Here is a 14,301-nt window from a genome sequence, read left to right as displayed (position 1 = left end):
GTCCCCCCACTTTGCCAGAGGTGGAGAGGATCTGAACAGGAGTCTTCCACTTTCCAGGAGGATGCTCTAACCACTGAACTATGGGATATTCTGACATGGGACCCCGACCCCTCAAATTCCCATGTTGAAGGTGTTCCCCTGTGGAGGGAGAGAGTGACACTGTATCCCAGTGGTTAGGGCACCCACTTAGGCGGGGGAGACCCATAGTCCACTCCCTTTGCTCCAGTGACTCTAGTTATCCACAGTGGAACTGAATCTGGGTCTCTCCCATGTCAGGCAAGTGCTCTAACCAGAGGGGTAAAAGTTATAAGATGGGCACCTCCTCCTCTTCCTCCAGTCAGGCTCTGAATAGGACCCAATTCAATAAGCAGCCTTTGAGCACACCTACTAGATAGGCATTCACAGGCCTATGTTCTCCTGGTTTGTGAATTGCCCTGGGGTTTAGGTGAGAGATAGAGATCAAGACATCTAGAGGGAGGCAACAGTGTGCATGCCCAGAGGTGGAAACATAGGCACGGAGGGAACTTTTGCCCTGAAAATTTAGGCACCTATGGGGTTTGGCAGAAGTCTTGTGGATCACAGAGAAGCCTAAAATTTAGACTTTGATGCACAATTACTTTTGTGAATCATGTCCTTAGTTTATATCCAAGAGTTCTGAGGGAACTTAAGAGCTATCTGGTCCTTGTTCCCTTTGTCTCTAATTGTGTCTTGTTTTTGTTGCCTCAAAAATAGGTGTCCCCTCAGCATCCTCTGTGTGGAAGAATGAGGCAGAGAAATCATTGCGCTTCACTGGACCAGATTTATCATTCTTAGTTACTCTAATTAATCCCTGCTAATTAAGCAAGACCTGGAATATATGCACACCACTGAACCATATTGCAACTAAAAGACCTAAGTTACATTCAACTTACAGTATGGTGATGAAATTTGTTGTTTCAAACGAAGATGATAGCTTTGCAGCTGACACTTGGAGAAAATCCTAGTAGCTGATTGAACCATGATGGGAACTGTAATAAGGAAAGCGATGCCCATCTGTGTGGACAACAGACAACTCTGACTGAAAAAGGGCTTTCTTGTTATGATTCGAACCAATCCACTATCCTTTTCCACTTTCCCATGCTCTTGGAGCTTTATAGCATGTTATAAATGAGGCTTGTGCACCTAAGATTTCAGATTTAGTAGCAAATCTTAATTTTAAAATGAAAAACACCTGCTCAAAAGTATTTGCAATATTCTCTGTCTCCCCACAACCTCTAACATCAACTTTACACTACTTCTCATTAATTTCAGCAGCCTGGCTGTGTGGATGGGAAGTGCTGAAATAAGCTCTGAAGATTTTGTAAAAGCCATCATGCTGAGATACAGCCTTTTGCTTGTAAGGCTTTGTTAATAATGGAAGCCCTGTTTAATTTGTACACCTTAGATTATTGTCTGTCACCAAGCAAATGTAAGGAGCTAAAATTATCCTCAAAAACGACTCAAATTGCACTTCCATAGTTTATGACATTTGTGGAGCCTCTAGAGTGAGTTATAACTTTATGTTGTGGTTATCTACTTCCATTTATAATTAGGCTTTGTGGTTTTAAACATTTATTTGATTGGTTGTCTGTTTTCATATACAGCGCAACACGGGGCAGTTTTATGGATTCAGATGCCTTATTATCTCCAATAAAATTAAACATAGCCTTGTACCAGCTAAAATAGCTTTAAAGTATTTCTTTTGCTTAAACACTAAAATCCAAAATGGCAAAATAGACTTCTAGAAAACATTTTTAAAAGTGCACTGCTCTTCATGTATTCATGTGATGTTTTCTATTAAAAATACCATTTTTAAAAAATTATTTTAACAAAGTGGTGATCCTCAGTTCAAGTACCCTGTCTCTGATTATAATGGATATTCTTACTTTAAATGAAAATTTGCTCATGTCATACCCAAATCTACTGTTATTATACTCTATTGTAATCATTTATTAACATCAAGATCATTAAATCATGACACCTTGGGTACAGAAAAACTATTTTATATAAAAGCAATGATTTTTTTTTAAAAAGTTTAGTTTAAATTGTCTTTTATTTGGCAGTATTAACTGTGCTGGAAGACAGTTTGCTGCTGAAAAATACTAGAGAAAATGGAAAAACTGGATACTGGGTAACTTCTGTCTATAAAACTTATTTTTGTTAAACTTCTTTCAGATTTGTTTTATTTTGAGTTGCTGCTGACACTGAAGCAGAAATCATAGAATCATAGAACAACTGAGTTGGAAGGGACCTCAAGAGATCATCTAGTCCAACCCCCTTCTCAAAGCAGGACCAATTCTCAACTAAATCATCCCAGCCAGGGCTTTGTCAAGCCTGACCTTAAAAACCTCTGAGGAAGGAGATTCCACCACCTCCCTAGGTAACCCATTCCATTGCTTCACCACCCTCCTAGTGAAAAAGTTTTTCCTAATATCCAACCTAAACCTCCCACACTGCAACTTGAGACCATTAGTCCTTGTTCTTTCATCTGGTACCACTGAGAACAGTCTAGAGCCATCCTCTTTGGAACCCCCTTTCAGGTAGTTGAAAGCAGCTATCAAATCCCCCCTCATTCTTCTCTTCCGCAGACTAAACATCCCCAGTTCCCTCAGCCTCTCCTCATAAGTCATGTGCTCCAACCTGTAATCATTTTTGTTGCCCTCCGTTGGACTCTTTCCAGTTTTTCCACATCCTTCTTGTAGTGTGGGACCCAAAACTGGACTCAGCACTCCAGATGAGGCCTCACCAATGCTAAATAGAGGGGAATGATCACGTTCCTCGATCTGCTAGCAATGCTCCTACTTATACAGCCCAAAATGCCATTAGCTTTCTTGGCAACAAGGGCACACTGTTGACTCATATCCAGCTTCTCGTCCCCCATAACCTGTAGGTCCTTTTCTGCAGAACTGCTGCCTAGCCACTGGGTCCCTCGTCTGTAGCGGTGCATGGGATTCTTCCTTCCTAAATGCAGGACTCTGCTCTTGTCCTTGTTGAACCTCATCAGACGTTAGTATTACTAACAAATTGAAAACCAGTGTCAAGGACTAAATAACACAACCGAAAAAGAAGAGAACAACAAGTTAATGTGCAGTATCTTAGTAAAGAGTTTCCTTCTGCACATTGTGTTACTCAGAACATAGTGCCTACCTGCCTTGGTTTCCTATTAGGCACCCTGTTACGGCAATGAGCTCTGCACGAGTGCATTGATCCATCATTGTTGGATTGGGGTCATAGTGCATGGCACATGCCAATATATTTATTACTTGTATTATCTAGGACCCCCAGTCAATGGCCAGGACCCCATTCTGCTAGGTTCTATACAAACACAGAACAAAAAGATGTCTGCTGCCCCCAAAGAATTTAAAATCTAGTCACAGTAGCACAGTGGGCTAGCTTGCCTTTATTATATTCACTGCTTTATATTATATTCTGCTTTGAATTATATTCAGCAGTAATGCAAGGAACCTACAGGCCTGTATCCTGTAAGGCATTAGCTTCAGTAAGTTAGCATAATGCTTGAGGCCTATGAACTTTGCACAGATAAACAGCCAAATGGAAAACTGAAAATAGAGTGTTTAAGGGGAAGTTCTGGCCACAGGTACATGATCCAATCACAGAAGTGTCACAGCAATGAATTGATGTGTATGACAGTTACATGAGCTAAATCTGTAGATACCTAACCACTAAAGGGACAAGGCAGCAAACTGACATATGTGATCATAAGTTTAGATCATTGATAAACGAACCTAGAGAAAAAATGACATACCAACGTTAGTAAGGTGAGGAAATACAAATAAGGAAAAGGGGGAAATCCCCAGCTGAATGTACATCAAACATAGTGGCATCAGCGTAACATATTATAGAAGTGCCATCCCAGCCTAGGGACAGTAGGAGAAGGAGATGTAGTCCTTGCTAGGTGCAAGAATGATTGCCATTGGTGATGATGGGGAAGGCGTTGGTGATAAGGAAGATGATGGCTAACATTCCAGGTTGTTCTGCAAGAGATGGTGTGAGTCTATGGATGTGCAGATGTACATTCTGTAATATATCTACCTTACTGACTTGGGGTGTTTGTGACTGTGCTAAATGTATTAATATTAATACATTATTTTGTAAATGTAGAGGAGTTCCTATAGAGTGAGTGTTGCGACTGTGCACGTTGGGGTTCCCAACTATATAATAATTTGAATAATACTGAGCCTGATCTTGAGAGAAGAACCTGTCAAGCCTCAAAGTGATAACTGGGGATTCTTAAGTAATCAACATATGTATAATTTATACATCGGGCTACACCACTGATATAATCCCCATCACAAAATCCTGGTTTTAGTTCTGGATTTATAAACAGATGTGCTGCATAAACAGCTCTGAGCTAAATTTTGTCAGACAAGGACCCAATCTAGGAATGACTAAATATATTCATGCATGTCTAGCCATCAGCTCAAGCTCAACATGACTAAAACAGAGCTCTTAATGTCCCCAAAACCATCCCCACAACCTACTTTCTTGATCACTGTGGACATCACCAAGCTGCCTGTCACTCAGGCCTGTTACCTGGGTGTCATTTTCAATTCAGCCCTCTCTAGGGCCTTGCATCCAGGCTATATCTAAGTGTTACAGACTTCTTCTGTATAACATCTGTAAGATAGTCTTTCCAACCCATCCACACAGCTAAAATTCTCTTCCAGCCTCTCACGTTGCAGTTACTGCAACGTTCTTGTCTTTGGTCTTGACAAATGTAATCTTGTCCCACTGATATCCATTCAGAATGCTGCTGTGAAGATCGTTTTCATACTCATTCCTTTGACCATGTCACCCCCTCTTTGCATTCCTTCACTGAAACCCTCTTCACTGGTATATCAAACGTAAGCTGCTTGTCTTCACTGTCAAGACTCTTCATGATCTATCCCAACCCCATCTACTCTCTTTCAATGTCAAATAGTCAATTCCCACCTCTGTTCTGTCCATGCTGTCAGCCTCCATCATCCACTTGTTAAACTTTCAAACAAGCAGTGTTCGTGCTTTCTCCCATGCTTCCCCTCACACTTGAGAGAAACTCCCTGTAAACATCCACAAAACTAACTCATTATCCTCCCTCAAAACCCTTCTTTGCCAGGATGTCTACAAAAGTCTTGACAACTGTTAGCTTGCTAGTCTGCAGAGGCTACTTTCTACCAGGCTGATCAATATTGTCTCACTATTTCCTTATACTTCCCCATCTGTCTGTATCCATCTGTCTCTTGTCTAAGACTGTAAAATCAAGGACTGTCTTTTTTGTTCTTTGTCCATATAGCACCAAGCACAATGAGGCCTGGTCTATGAGTGGGGCTCCTAGGCACTATGATAATTAAAATGTTGTTTATTATTGGTATTGTCTTCTCTGCATGTGTGAACCAAGCCATAACCTGGATTATGGAGACCATCCTAATCAAAGGGTAGCAAAAACTACACAATCCCATCATGTATTATTTTATTTATGACATTTTTTAGAGATATTGTACAGTGGTTTTAAAAGTTTTTGGTGTTGAAACTCTATATCCATGTGGATTCTCATTGCAAAATTGGGGCTATAGGTTGTGAAGCTGAAATCCTTTAGAAAGTTGGTCTTTAGTAACAAAAGCAAACTAGCTGAGTGACAGAAACATCTGTGCCGAAGGAAGGTGTGGGGAGGGAGAAGTGGTCTGATAATTTATGAGCCGGCAACATTCAAGAAATACCTAGCCTAATCCTGTAACTCTAACGTTAGTAAACACGAGTCAGAACTGCAGGGTCAACAAAAACAGACCTGTTATAGCAGTGGTTCCCAAACTTGTTCCGCCGCTTGTGCAGGGAAAGCCCCTGGCGGGCCGGGCCGGTTTGTTTACCTTCCGCATCCGCAGGTTCGGCCGATCGCGGCTCCCAGTGGCTGCGGTTCACTGCTCCAGGCCAATGGGAGCTGCTGGAAGCGGTGCGGGCTGAGGGACTTACTGGCCGCCGCTTCCAGCAGCTCCCATTGGCCTGGAGCAGTGAACTGTGGCCACTGGGAGCCGCGATCGGCCGAACCTGCGGATGCGGAAGGTAAACAAACTGGCCCGGCCCGCCAGGGGCTTTCCCTGCACGAGCGGCGGAACAAGTTTGGGAACCACTGTGTTATAGGATACTGTGGTGATTTTGGAAATCTGTTTTTGTATAACATATGAATTTCGGTGGATGTTATGTCTGGAAACTGGTGTATCATGGAAGTCTTCAATGTGGAATCTACCATTTGTTGACAGGGATAATAGTAGGTCTCTGCTAGACCAGGCACAATAGCTGATGGTTAAACCTTAATAGGCCCCTATTCAGCTGGAAAAACCTTGGGACAGTAGGTTGGCTAAAGCTGGGAGAAGCTAGTCCCTCCACCTTCTCTATAGGGAGGGGAATGGAAAATCCTCCACAGCAGAACAAGTATCCGATATTGGTAGAGGGCATGTGAACTAGAGGAACTCGGAGCAATGCACCGGAAGTTTGGAGCAGAAGAGAGGAACATGCTTCCATAGTATGGGTGTCCTGTTTAACTGCAGGACCAGCCAAACTCAGAGAAAACAACTGACCTGGGGGCAGAGGAGGACTCCATGATTCTGAAGATAAGCCATGAGTTGCGGGGGACGGATCCTGGATACTCCAGAGGACTCTGTCCAAGTCCAAAGAACTCTCCAGAGTGGTGAGGAAAGTGAGGCAAGGAAATGTGTATAGGTTTGATTATTATTTTGTGTAGGTCTGAGTGGCTCTCGCATGCGAAGTAAAGAATCGTGTTCAGAATCCTTTAGAAAGTCTGTTTGCTTTCAGTATTGCATGCCCCTGAAGAGTTAAACTTTAAACCCAGAGAGCCCACACAAATGGAGTTCTAGTAGAGGATGTTAGAATCCAAACAAAACAACTTGGTGAGTGTCTAGCCAAGGGGAGCTCTAGCAGAACTGTGACAGGTATCATCAGGAAAGAAGGGTTTCCAGCTTTTCTAAGGGATACACATTAATTTCTATCACTGATGGCTTGCAAGATATTAGACTTGAAAAATAACAAAACTGAATATAGCACACCCCAGAACTTGGTTTAGAGTCATTTTCTATGTTTTCTCTTACTAAATTCACATGCCATATTATGGAAAGAAAGGGGGTCTGATTCTTCTCTCATGCATAACAGTGTAAATTAGAAGGAATGTCACTGAAATCAGTTGGGCTATACTGTTATCCAGGAATCAGGCCCCAGTGGGTGAAATTCATTGCAGGTGTAACACCATTGCAAAAGATGGACTATGGTAAGAAGTTAGCCCTGGTCCACAAATTAAAAATAGTCTGCAATGCTAACAAAAATGGGAACATTAAAAAGTATAAAAATCAAGCCGAAGAAATAGTCAATTTAAGTTCAAAGGAGAGAAGGGCCTTCAAATAAATGACCCCCAAGCAAGATACTACAAAATGGCAAACTGGCAGAATTCAATATCAGGTTAAATAATGAAGGAAAGAAATCCTTCTCATTATACAGCTACTCTGCCACAAATATTGCTTGGCTCAGAATCTGTCTATATGGACAATCGTTATCAATGCAGTTCCCTCTAGAAATAAAAAGTCAACTAAAGTAAAAGCAGGACAAATAAAACATTTATCCTTCAGCAATCAACTTCAAATATTCCAGGAGGAATGAGTTCTGAGTTAAAATCATTATGTAATGAATTTTCAGCTTTCCCCATAAAGAGTTGAGCTTTGCCTCTAGGCAACCTTTAATATCATATTTAGTTCCTTCAGCTAATCCTCAGAGTTTAGCAGGGGGAAAAATAATTGCTGAAATTGTTCCATTTTGGAAAAAGTCAACTTTTAGCAGCTCTAAGGTGGTCAAGGAATATAGGGATTCTCATCATAAGTCACTTTTTCTCTTTCATCTTAGTCTGAACCCATTTCTCATCATGAATAAAGGAGAATATAACAATTGTTGTATGGCATCTGCTCCCAGGATTAGTGAGAGCACCAGATGTGGGGCGCATGCAATCCTTAAACTGTTTTCAAAAATAACATGTATCAAATAAAATCAAACCAAAGTTCTGAAAATTGAGAGATACCTTTATTGGTCCCCACCTCCTTAATATCTCCTTTCAGTCCAATGTTTTATATATTCTAGGTCATCCTCCAATGTCTCCAGTTTCTACAATAGTTGTTAAAGCTGTAATCCAGAGATGACCTGTGCCTAGCCATGTGGGGGAGAGTGAGGGCAGCCGGCTTCAGCAGTATTACTGAGCATGCTCAGTACAGGCCAAGCCACAAATTTCAGGCGGCACGTGATCCTTCATGCCCCCCCCCACATGTTGCTTCCTCTTACCCATCTATTATCATTGTAAAGTCCCTCCTGGCAGAACTCACAGTTTGAGAATATTCCTACTTTGCATCTTCCCACACTGGCCCATAAGGGGTAATAGAACCCTAGGGAGGCTGCGCAGAAGGCAGCCAATTAGGGAGGGGCTGCGAGAAGCAGCCAATCAGGGCTGGGCAGACCCATATAAGAAGGGCTGCAGGGCAGAGTAGCTTCAGTTAGTCAGTGGAGCTCCAGGAGGAAAAATGAGCTGCCTTGCAGGAGGAAAAAAGCTAGCACCCTGGACAGAGCAGTAATGAGCAGGATCAGGGGAGTGAGAGCGAGTTTCTGGCTGACTGCTAAGACTGGCATGCAGAGACCCTGAGATAAGGGCGGAGAAGGCACTGGGGCTGCAGGAAAGCAGTCCAAGGAAATAGACTGTGAGGTTGGAGGGCATGCAGCACGTGGCTGTGATCTTCGAGGTCTCTGAGCCTGAACTCAGAGTAATAGGCGGGTCTGGGTCCCTCACCCCCACTGACCACTGAGGAAGTGGATGGACTGTTGGATTGAAGGGCTCTCTCAAAAAGGGAGAGCACAGAATGTGACACAGCCAGAGGGCTGTGTCCTGAAGAGGACACTGTAGTCCTTTGAGTGACACAGGTCCAGGAGCAGAAGTAACAGTGGGCAAGACACCACCAAGTATCGGCATAGCCACCCGTGGAGCTGATCTGCAAGATGACCAGCAGGAAGCGCTGGTGTGGTGAATTGCAAACCGTCACCGCCTCTATAATCCCTTGGAAGATGTGAGATCATTTTAGCTTCTAGATGAGTATGCATGCTAAATAGATAGACTACCTCTACTAGTGTCTCTCCATCTTCAATCTGAAAGCCAGGGTGTGTGTGGGAACATGATACTAGTCATTGGTTAGCAGGATGGTGGGTTGAATGTTTTTCTTTCAGGAGAGGTGTCTTGTCTCTTTCTGGCAACTGAATTCCTCTTTTGATGGATTGCCAATTACTTAAATCTGGCACCAGGGAAATAGAAGTTGCCAGAGAAACCCACCAGCGACATGTATAAGTGTTTGCAGGATCAGACCCCTTAAAGTGCAAACTCTGTAGGGTAGACAACATATCTTACTTAATGGTTGTAAAATACAGTAAAAATTCATACCACTGTGAGTTTTAATGTCCTGCAGTCCCCCCTCAGACAAAAATCCCTTTGACATCCATGTCAGTTTCAAGTAAGTCAGGATTTCACAACCTGGACCCCCATCAATAACAAAATTATGTTACTCAGAAATTTTCATTTGTTATAACAAAGATTTTACTTAGGCTCCTTTTCTCTCTCATGCTGAATTGTGGTCACTTTTTTTTTTTTTACAGCTTGTAATTGAAATATCAGATAGTTGCTTAGTGCAGAAAATTCCTCAAAATAAGAGGTGAAAGTTAGGTTATTTTTAATACAAATGGCTTGGTTCCAGAATAAATGGAGCACCAAATTAGCCAGTGATTTGATAAAGTCAGAGGTATAAAAATGATACCATAGCATTATCTTAAATTCATATGGTTAGGGTGGAAATGAATCTTTCAATAATTCTTAAACCTATGAATTAAACTTATGTATTTAAAAATCTATACAAAGGGGTAGTCTACACTGTGAACCCTTTTTTGCTGTTAGTTTGGATCAGGAGAAAATTTAAAACAATCTGTAATTTAGAAAAGCATGCTAGGCACATATGTAACAGTGCACATATGTACTTTTCATGAACAATTTCATAGGGATTATGAGTACAAAGGAAATTTAGGCAAACTCCTACTGAAATCAAGACTCTTTAGGATTTGGCCCATTAAAATTAGTAATTAGATAGAAGCCTCTTCAGGTTAGAATGATCTGTAGGGTCCAGATTTGGGGTTTCAACCAATCACTGACACTCATAAACTGGTTTTCCAAAAAAGGTATCCTCCATTGATCTCTTGGGACCACAGGGTTTGTGGGGAGGTTGTGTGACCTATTCCATGAGGGTAGCAAGAACATAAGGAGAACTATATGGAAATCATCTCTTTATCCTGTGCCTCTGGGTTTCCCCATGGGTAGAAGAAAAAGTTATGAATTAACCATAAGCTAAGCTGAGTAATAGTCAATGACAAACAAGTTGGTAGTATGGCAACTGCATGGAGGGCCAAATTCTTAGCGCCAATTCCGTCCCTTTCACTCTGCCTAACTTGCATTCAGGTGACTTAATTTGACTGTAGCATATTTCCCCAACAAGGGAATTCTCAGTTGGTGTAAAGCCAGCGGAGCCAGCTCTTATGCTATCCTCCTCATATGGCATAGCAGGCATGATGAGGCAGGAAGGAGACTGAATGGAGTTGTGCTCTCAACACAATTCTCAGCTGGCATGTGGCCCCTTTGTTATAACAGCCAACTGTTGTAAATTAGAGTCAACCCTAGGCTGTGCTGATTTACATTAGGACTGCGACAGCTTGAAAATGTGGGACTCCCTGACAGTTCCCCACCTGTCAAGAATATATTAATAGAGACAATCTGACCCATGGTATGTGTATTGTACCTAAGGTTGTATAAAAATTAAGGTATATTAGACAAATAGCTCATTGTTATAAAAAGATTATTTTAAGGCAATACTCAACCTTAACTTTTGGAATATCAACTCTAAATGCTTAATTTTTAAGCGTTAACACTGCATTATCATTTCCTGTTTTTTCTTCTTCATGAAGTACAGATACATAATTTATTTGGCAAGTATGTTAGTATTTAAAATCAAATACACTTCTCTAAGCAAGTTCCAAAGCAGAGTGGTGACACCTAGCCTGATTCTAATGGAATGGACATTGTTGTGGAACATCCTCAGTACTTTGCCTATGCATTTCCACATCTGAACATGCTCAATTAAATCCTTGGAAGATAAACAGCCTGGAGATTGTTCACTTTGTCAAAAGCTACTCCAAGTCTTAGGAGGAAACAAGGAGATGCTACACAATTTAATTTCATTAGATATAGCAATATTCAATAAAATAGCATTTATTAAGCACCTCATCAAAGCAGATGTTCTCTGGCTGTGATCCAGTTGAGCAGGCCTTAATGCTCTTTCTGAGCTCACCAAAAGACATGTTCAAATTGAAACAGAATAGGTATGCACAATTTTTGAGTTGACATTGATATTATAATGCCTTGTATGAGAGTAATCATATTAGTGCATCCTCAACATCATCCCAGCTGTTATTCCAACCTGGCAGTTTATCTTTTCCCACAGTGGTGATCCAGCATCCCTTGTGGAAAAACAAATATACTTCAGACCCTCAGGGTTCAATCCAACCCTTACATACATGAGTCTGCATTGCCACTTACCTTTTAAAATCTGCTACTGCACTTGAAATTGCATGCACTGTAGCCGACTACTAGAAAATTACGCAGTGCGGTGTGCCTGTAAATCTGAAGCCAAGAATGAGCCTTAAGAATATGCTAGTTTCTCAAAGGGATAATCAGAAGAATATTAAGGTTGTTGAAAGATCTGACAGAATCCTCATGCACATACACGAATTTAAAAAATATTTTGTATTATTAAAAGAGCTTTCTCATTAAAGTTAGTAATCTCTCTGCTTGGTTTGTTAACGTTAATGGTGCTGACTCATTTGCACCACATTTCAATTTAATAGTCATTCATTTGTAAGTGCTAATGGATCATATTTTTGTTTACTAGACCCTTTTGCCGAATGTTGAAATGGCTGCTTCTAATCCAAGCATCAGGCACAGAGCTGTGCAATTCCCTTTCTCTCTGCTCGGGCCTGGAGCTGTAACAGCAAGTTGGGGAAGGCTAAACTGACTAACTTTCTCTTAAAAACTGCAATAGCTGTTTTCAGAAGAGATACTGATCACACCTACTAGACAGCATGAACTATTGGATGTTAAAGAAAAAAGCAGCTCAAGGACAAGAGGCAGCAACACCATTATTTTTGCCACATGAGAAATGCTAGTCACATTGTTTAATGCATTAGTGGAAAGCACTCGGATACTACGGAGCTGAGCGTGGTGTAGGAACAAATATAGAATAGAATTCTCCCACAAACACTGATACGTAAATGACCTGTGAATGAAACCCTTATTTAGGGCCAAATTACGCCGCACCAGTAAGGCTGCCAGGTACACAAGATTTTACAAATAATAGCTTATGAATCCTAAGGAAGATTGATCAATGCTGATAGTTTCATCAAGAATGAGGTTAAAGGAGATGTGCTTAGCTACAAGTGTTGCACAGAAGTTGATGAAATTATGGACTGATAAAAATATTGTTGGTACGAAAGTGAAAACTGATCAGTGTACTAACCATATTATTCTATGGTCTGGAAGCAGCTGCATTAAATGAAACAGACATCAGAAGACTGGAAGCAGTTGAGATGAGATTTTTCAGAAGATGGCAGGTATAAAGTGGAATGATTTTAAGACAAATGAGAAAGTTAGGAGAGTAAGCTGTGAAGTCACCTAGATTGTGTGGGACCAATCTAATGACAGTTCAGATTTCAGACTCATTTAATCTTTGACCTCTCTGCTGAGATTACTAAAAATGGTGTCAGTTATAATGGTGGCTTTTTTCTGATATGTACTCTTGTCTTCTAGGGAATGGACAGGTAAGCAATTAATTTCACAAAGGGTCTGGGGTTGGCTGCAATCAAAAAGAAATGGTGGGGAAACCATCAAAGACAAACAAATGATAGGATGCCAAAGAAAATAATTCAAATACCACCAAGGTCAGGCAGATCTAGAGGCCAACTGACAACTAGATGGCGGGACATTATACACAGGAACAGGACGGGCTTAATGGAGGAACAAGCCCCGGACAGGAATGAATAGTGATTGTACTGCTCCCCATGTCTGTAAAGATGCTTTGGGATGAGAAATAGTGAGGCAGTATTAGGGAGGGAAAGGCAGTGCTGTTATCTCTCTCCCCTCTAATGAAGCTGTGAAAGAGGCATTCCTAAATTAGGTCTGGGGATCACAAACAAGAATGAGTGTCTTACACTGACAGCAGCATCAATGACCCGAGAGGAAGAATGTATGGGTGCCCTCTCCCATCCACTGAAAGACAGTAGGGCTGAGCTAGTGAGGAGTGCTGGATACACCTGTTGTAGAGGTGAAGCAAGTCCCATTCCCAATGCACTTCCTCTAATAACTTTGGAATGCATAATGAACTACAACTTAGATAGCATACAATTCTCCCCTGCCCCAAAATAACTCAGCCATACAGAATATTAACTGAGTTCCAACTATGCAATGAACACTTTTTTATAAATACTGTCTGGTTTTACTAGACTTAACTTCACTCATTTGGTCCAAGCATACATTCCTAGATCTTTCTTTATTTTGCAGTTTGCTCCTTTCTATAGCTCTGTTCATTACTGCACATCTTTCTCTCTCTCTCTCTCTCTCTCTCTCACACACACACACACACACACACACACACACACACACACACACACACACACACACACACACACACAGAGTAAAAGAGGTAACCTCAATGGATTTAGAACATTGTCACAGGAGAATAGTCCCCCGTTGTTAGATAAATGCCAGGGCAGAGATGCGAGACATCTATTGAAAGTAAATGCCGAGATATATTGAGAGACATTGATCCTAAGAAAATGTTCTACTAGAGAGACTTCATTTCTCTTATACAACCTGCATTATAATTGGCTGAGGGAACAACTTTCAAGTATGCTTCAGCCAATCAGTGAACAGCTGAAGTTTCACAAAAAAACAGGCTGTTTTCTAACTAGTCAAAGTTTTATTATTTGTCAGTAAGTAAGGCTCAGTCACTGAGTAAGTCAAAAAGCTGTTGCAGACTTCATCTTCTGTAGTTTCTAACATAGACATAATTTCACTGTGTATGACTCTGATCCTGCAATTTCACCCATGCAAGCAGAACCCTGCATCTGTGCAGAGTCCCATTGACAACAAGGGACCTC

Source organism: Chelonia mydas, chromosome 6 (genome assembly GCF_015237465.2).
Source record: "Chelonia mydas isolate rCheMyd1 chromosome 6, rCheMyd1.pri.v2, whole genome shotgun sequence".
NCBI lineage: Eukaryota > Metazoa > Chordata > Testudines > Cheloniidae > Chelonia > Chelonia mydas.
This window is presented reverse-complemented; position numbering follows the sequence as displayed.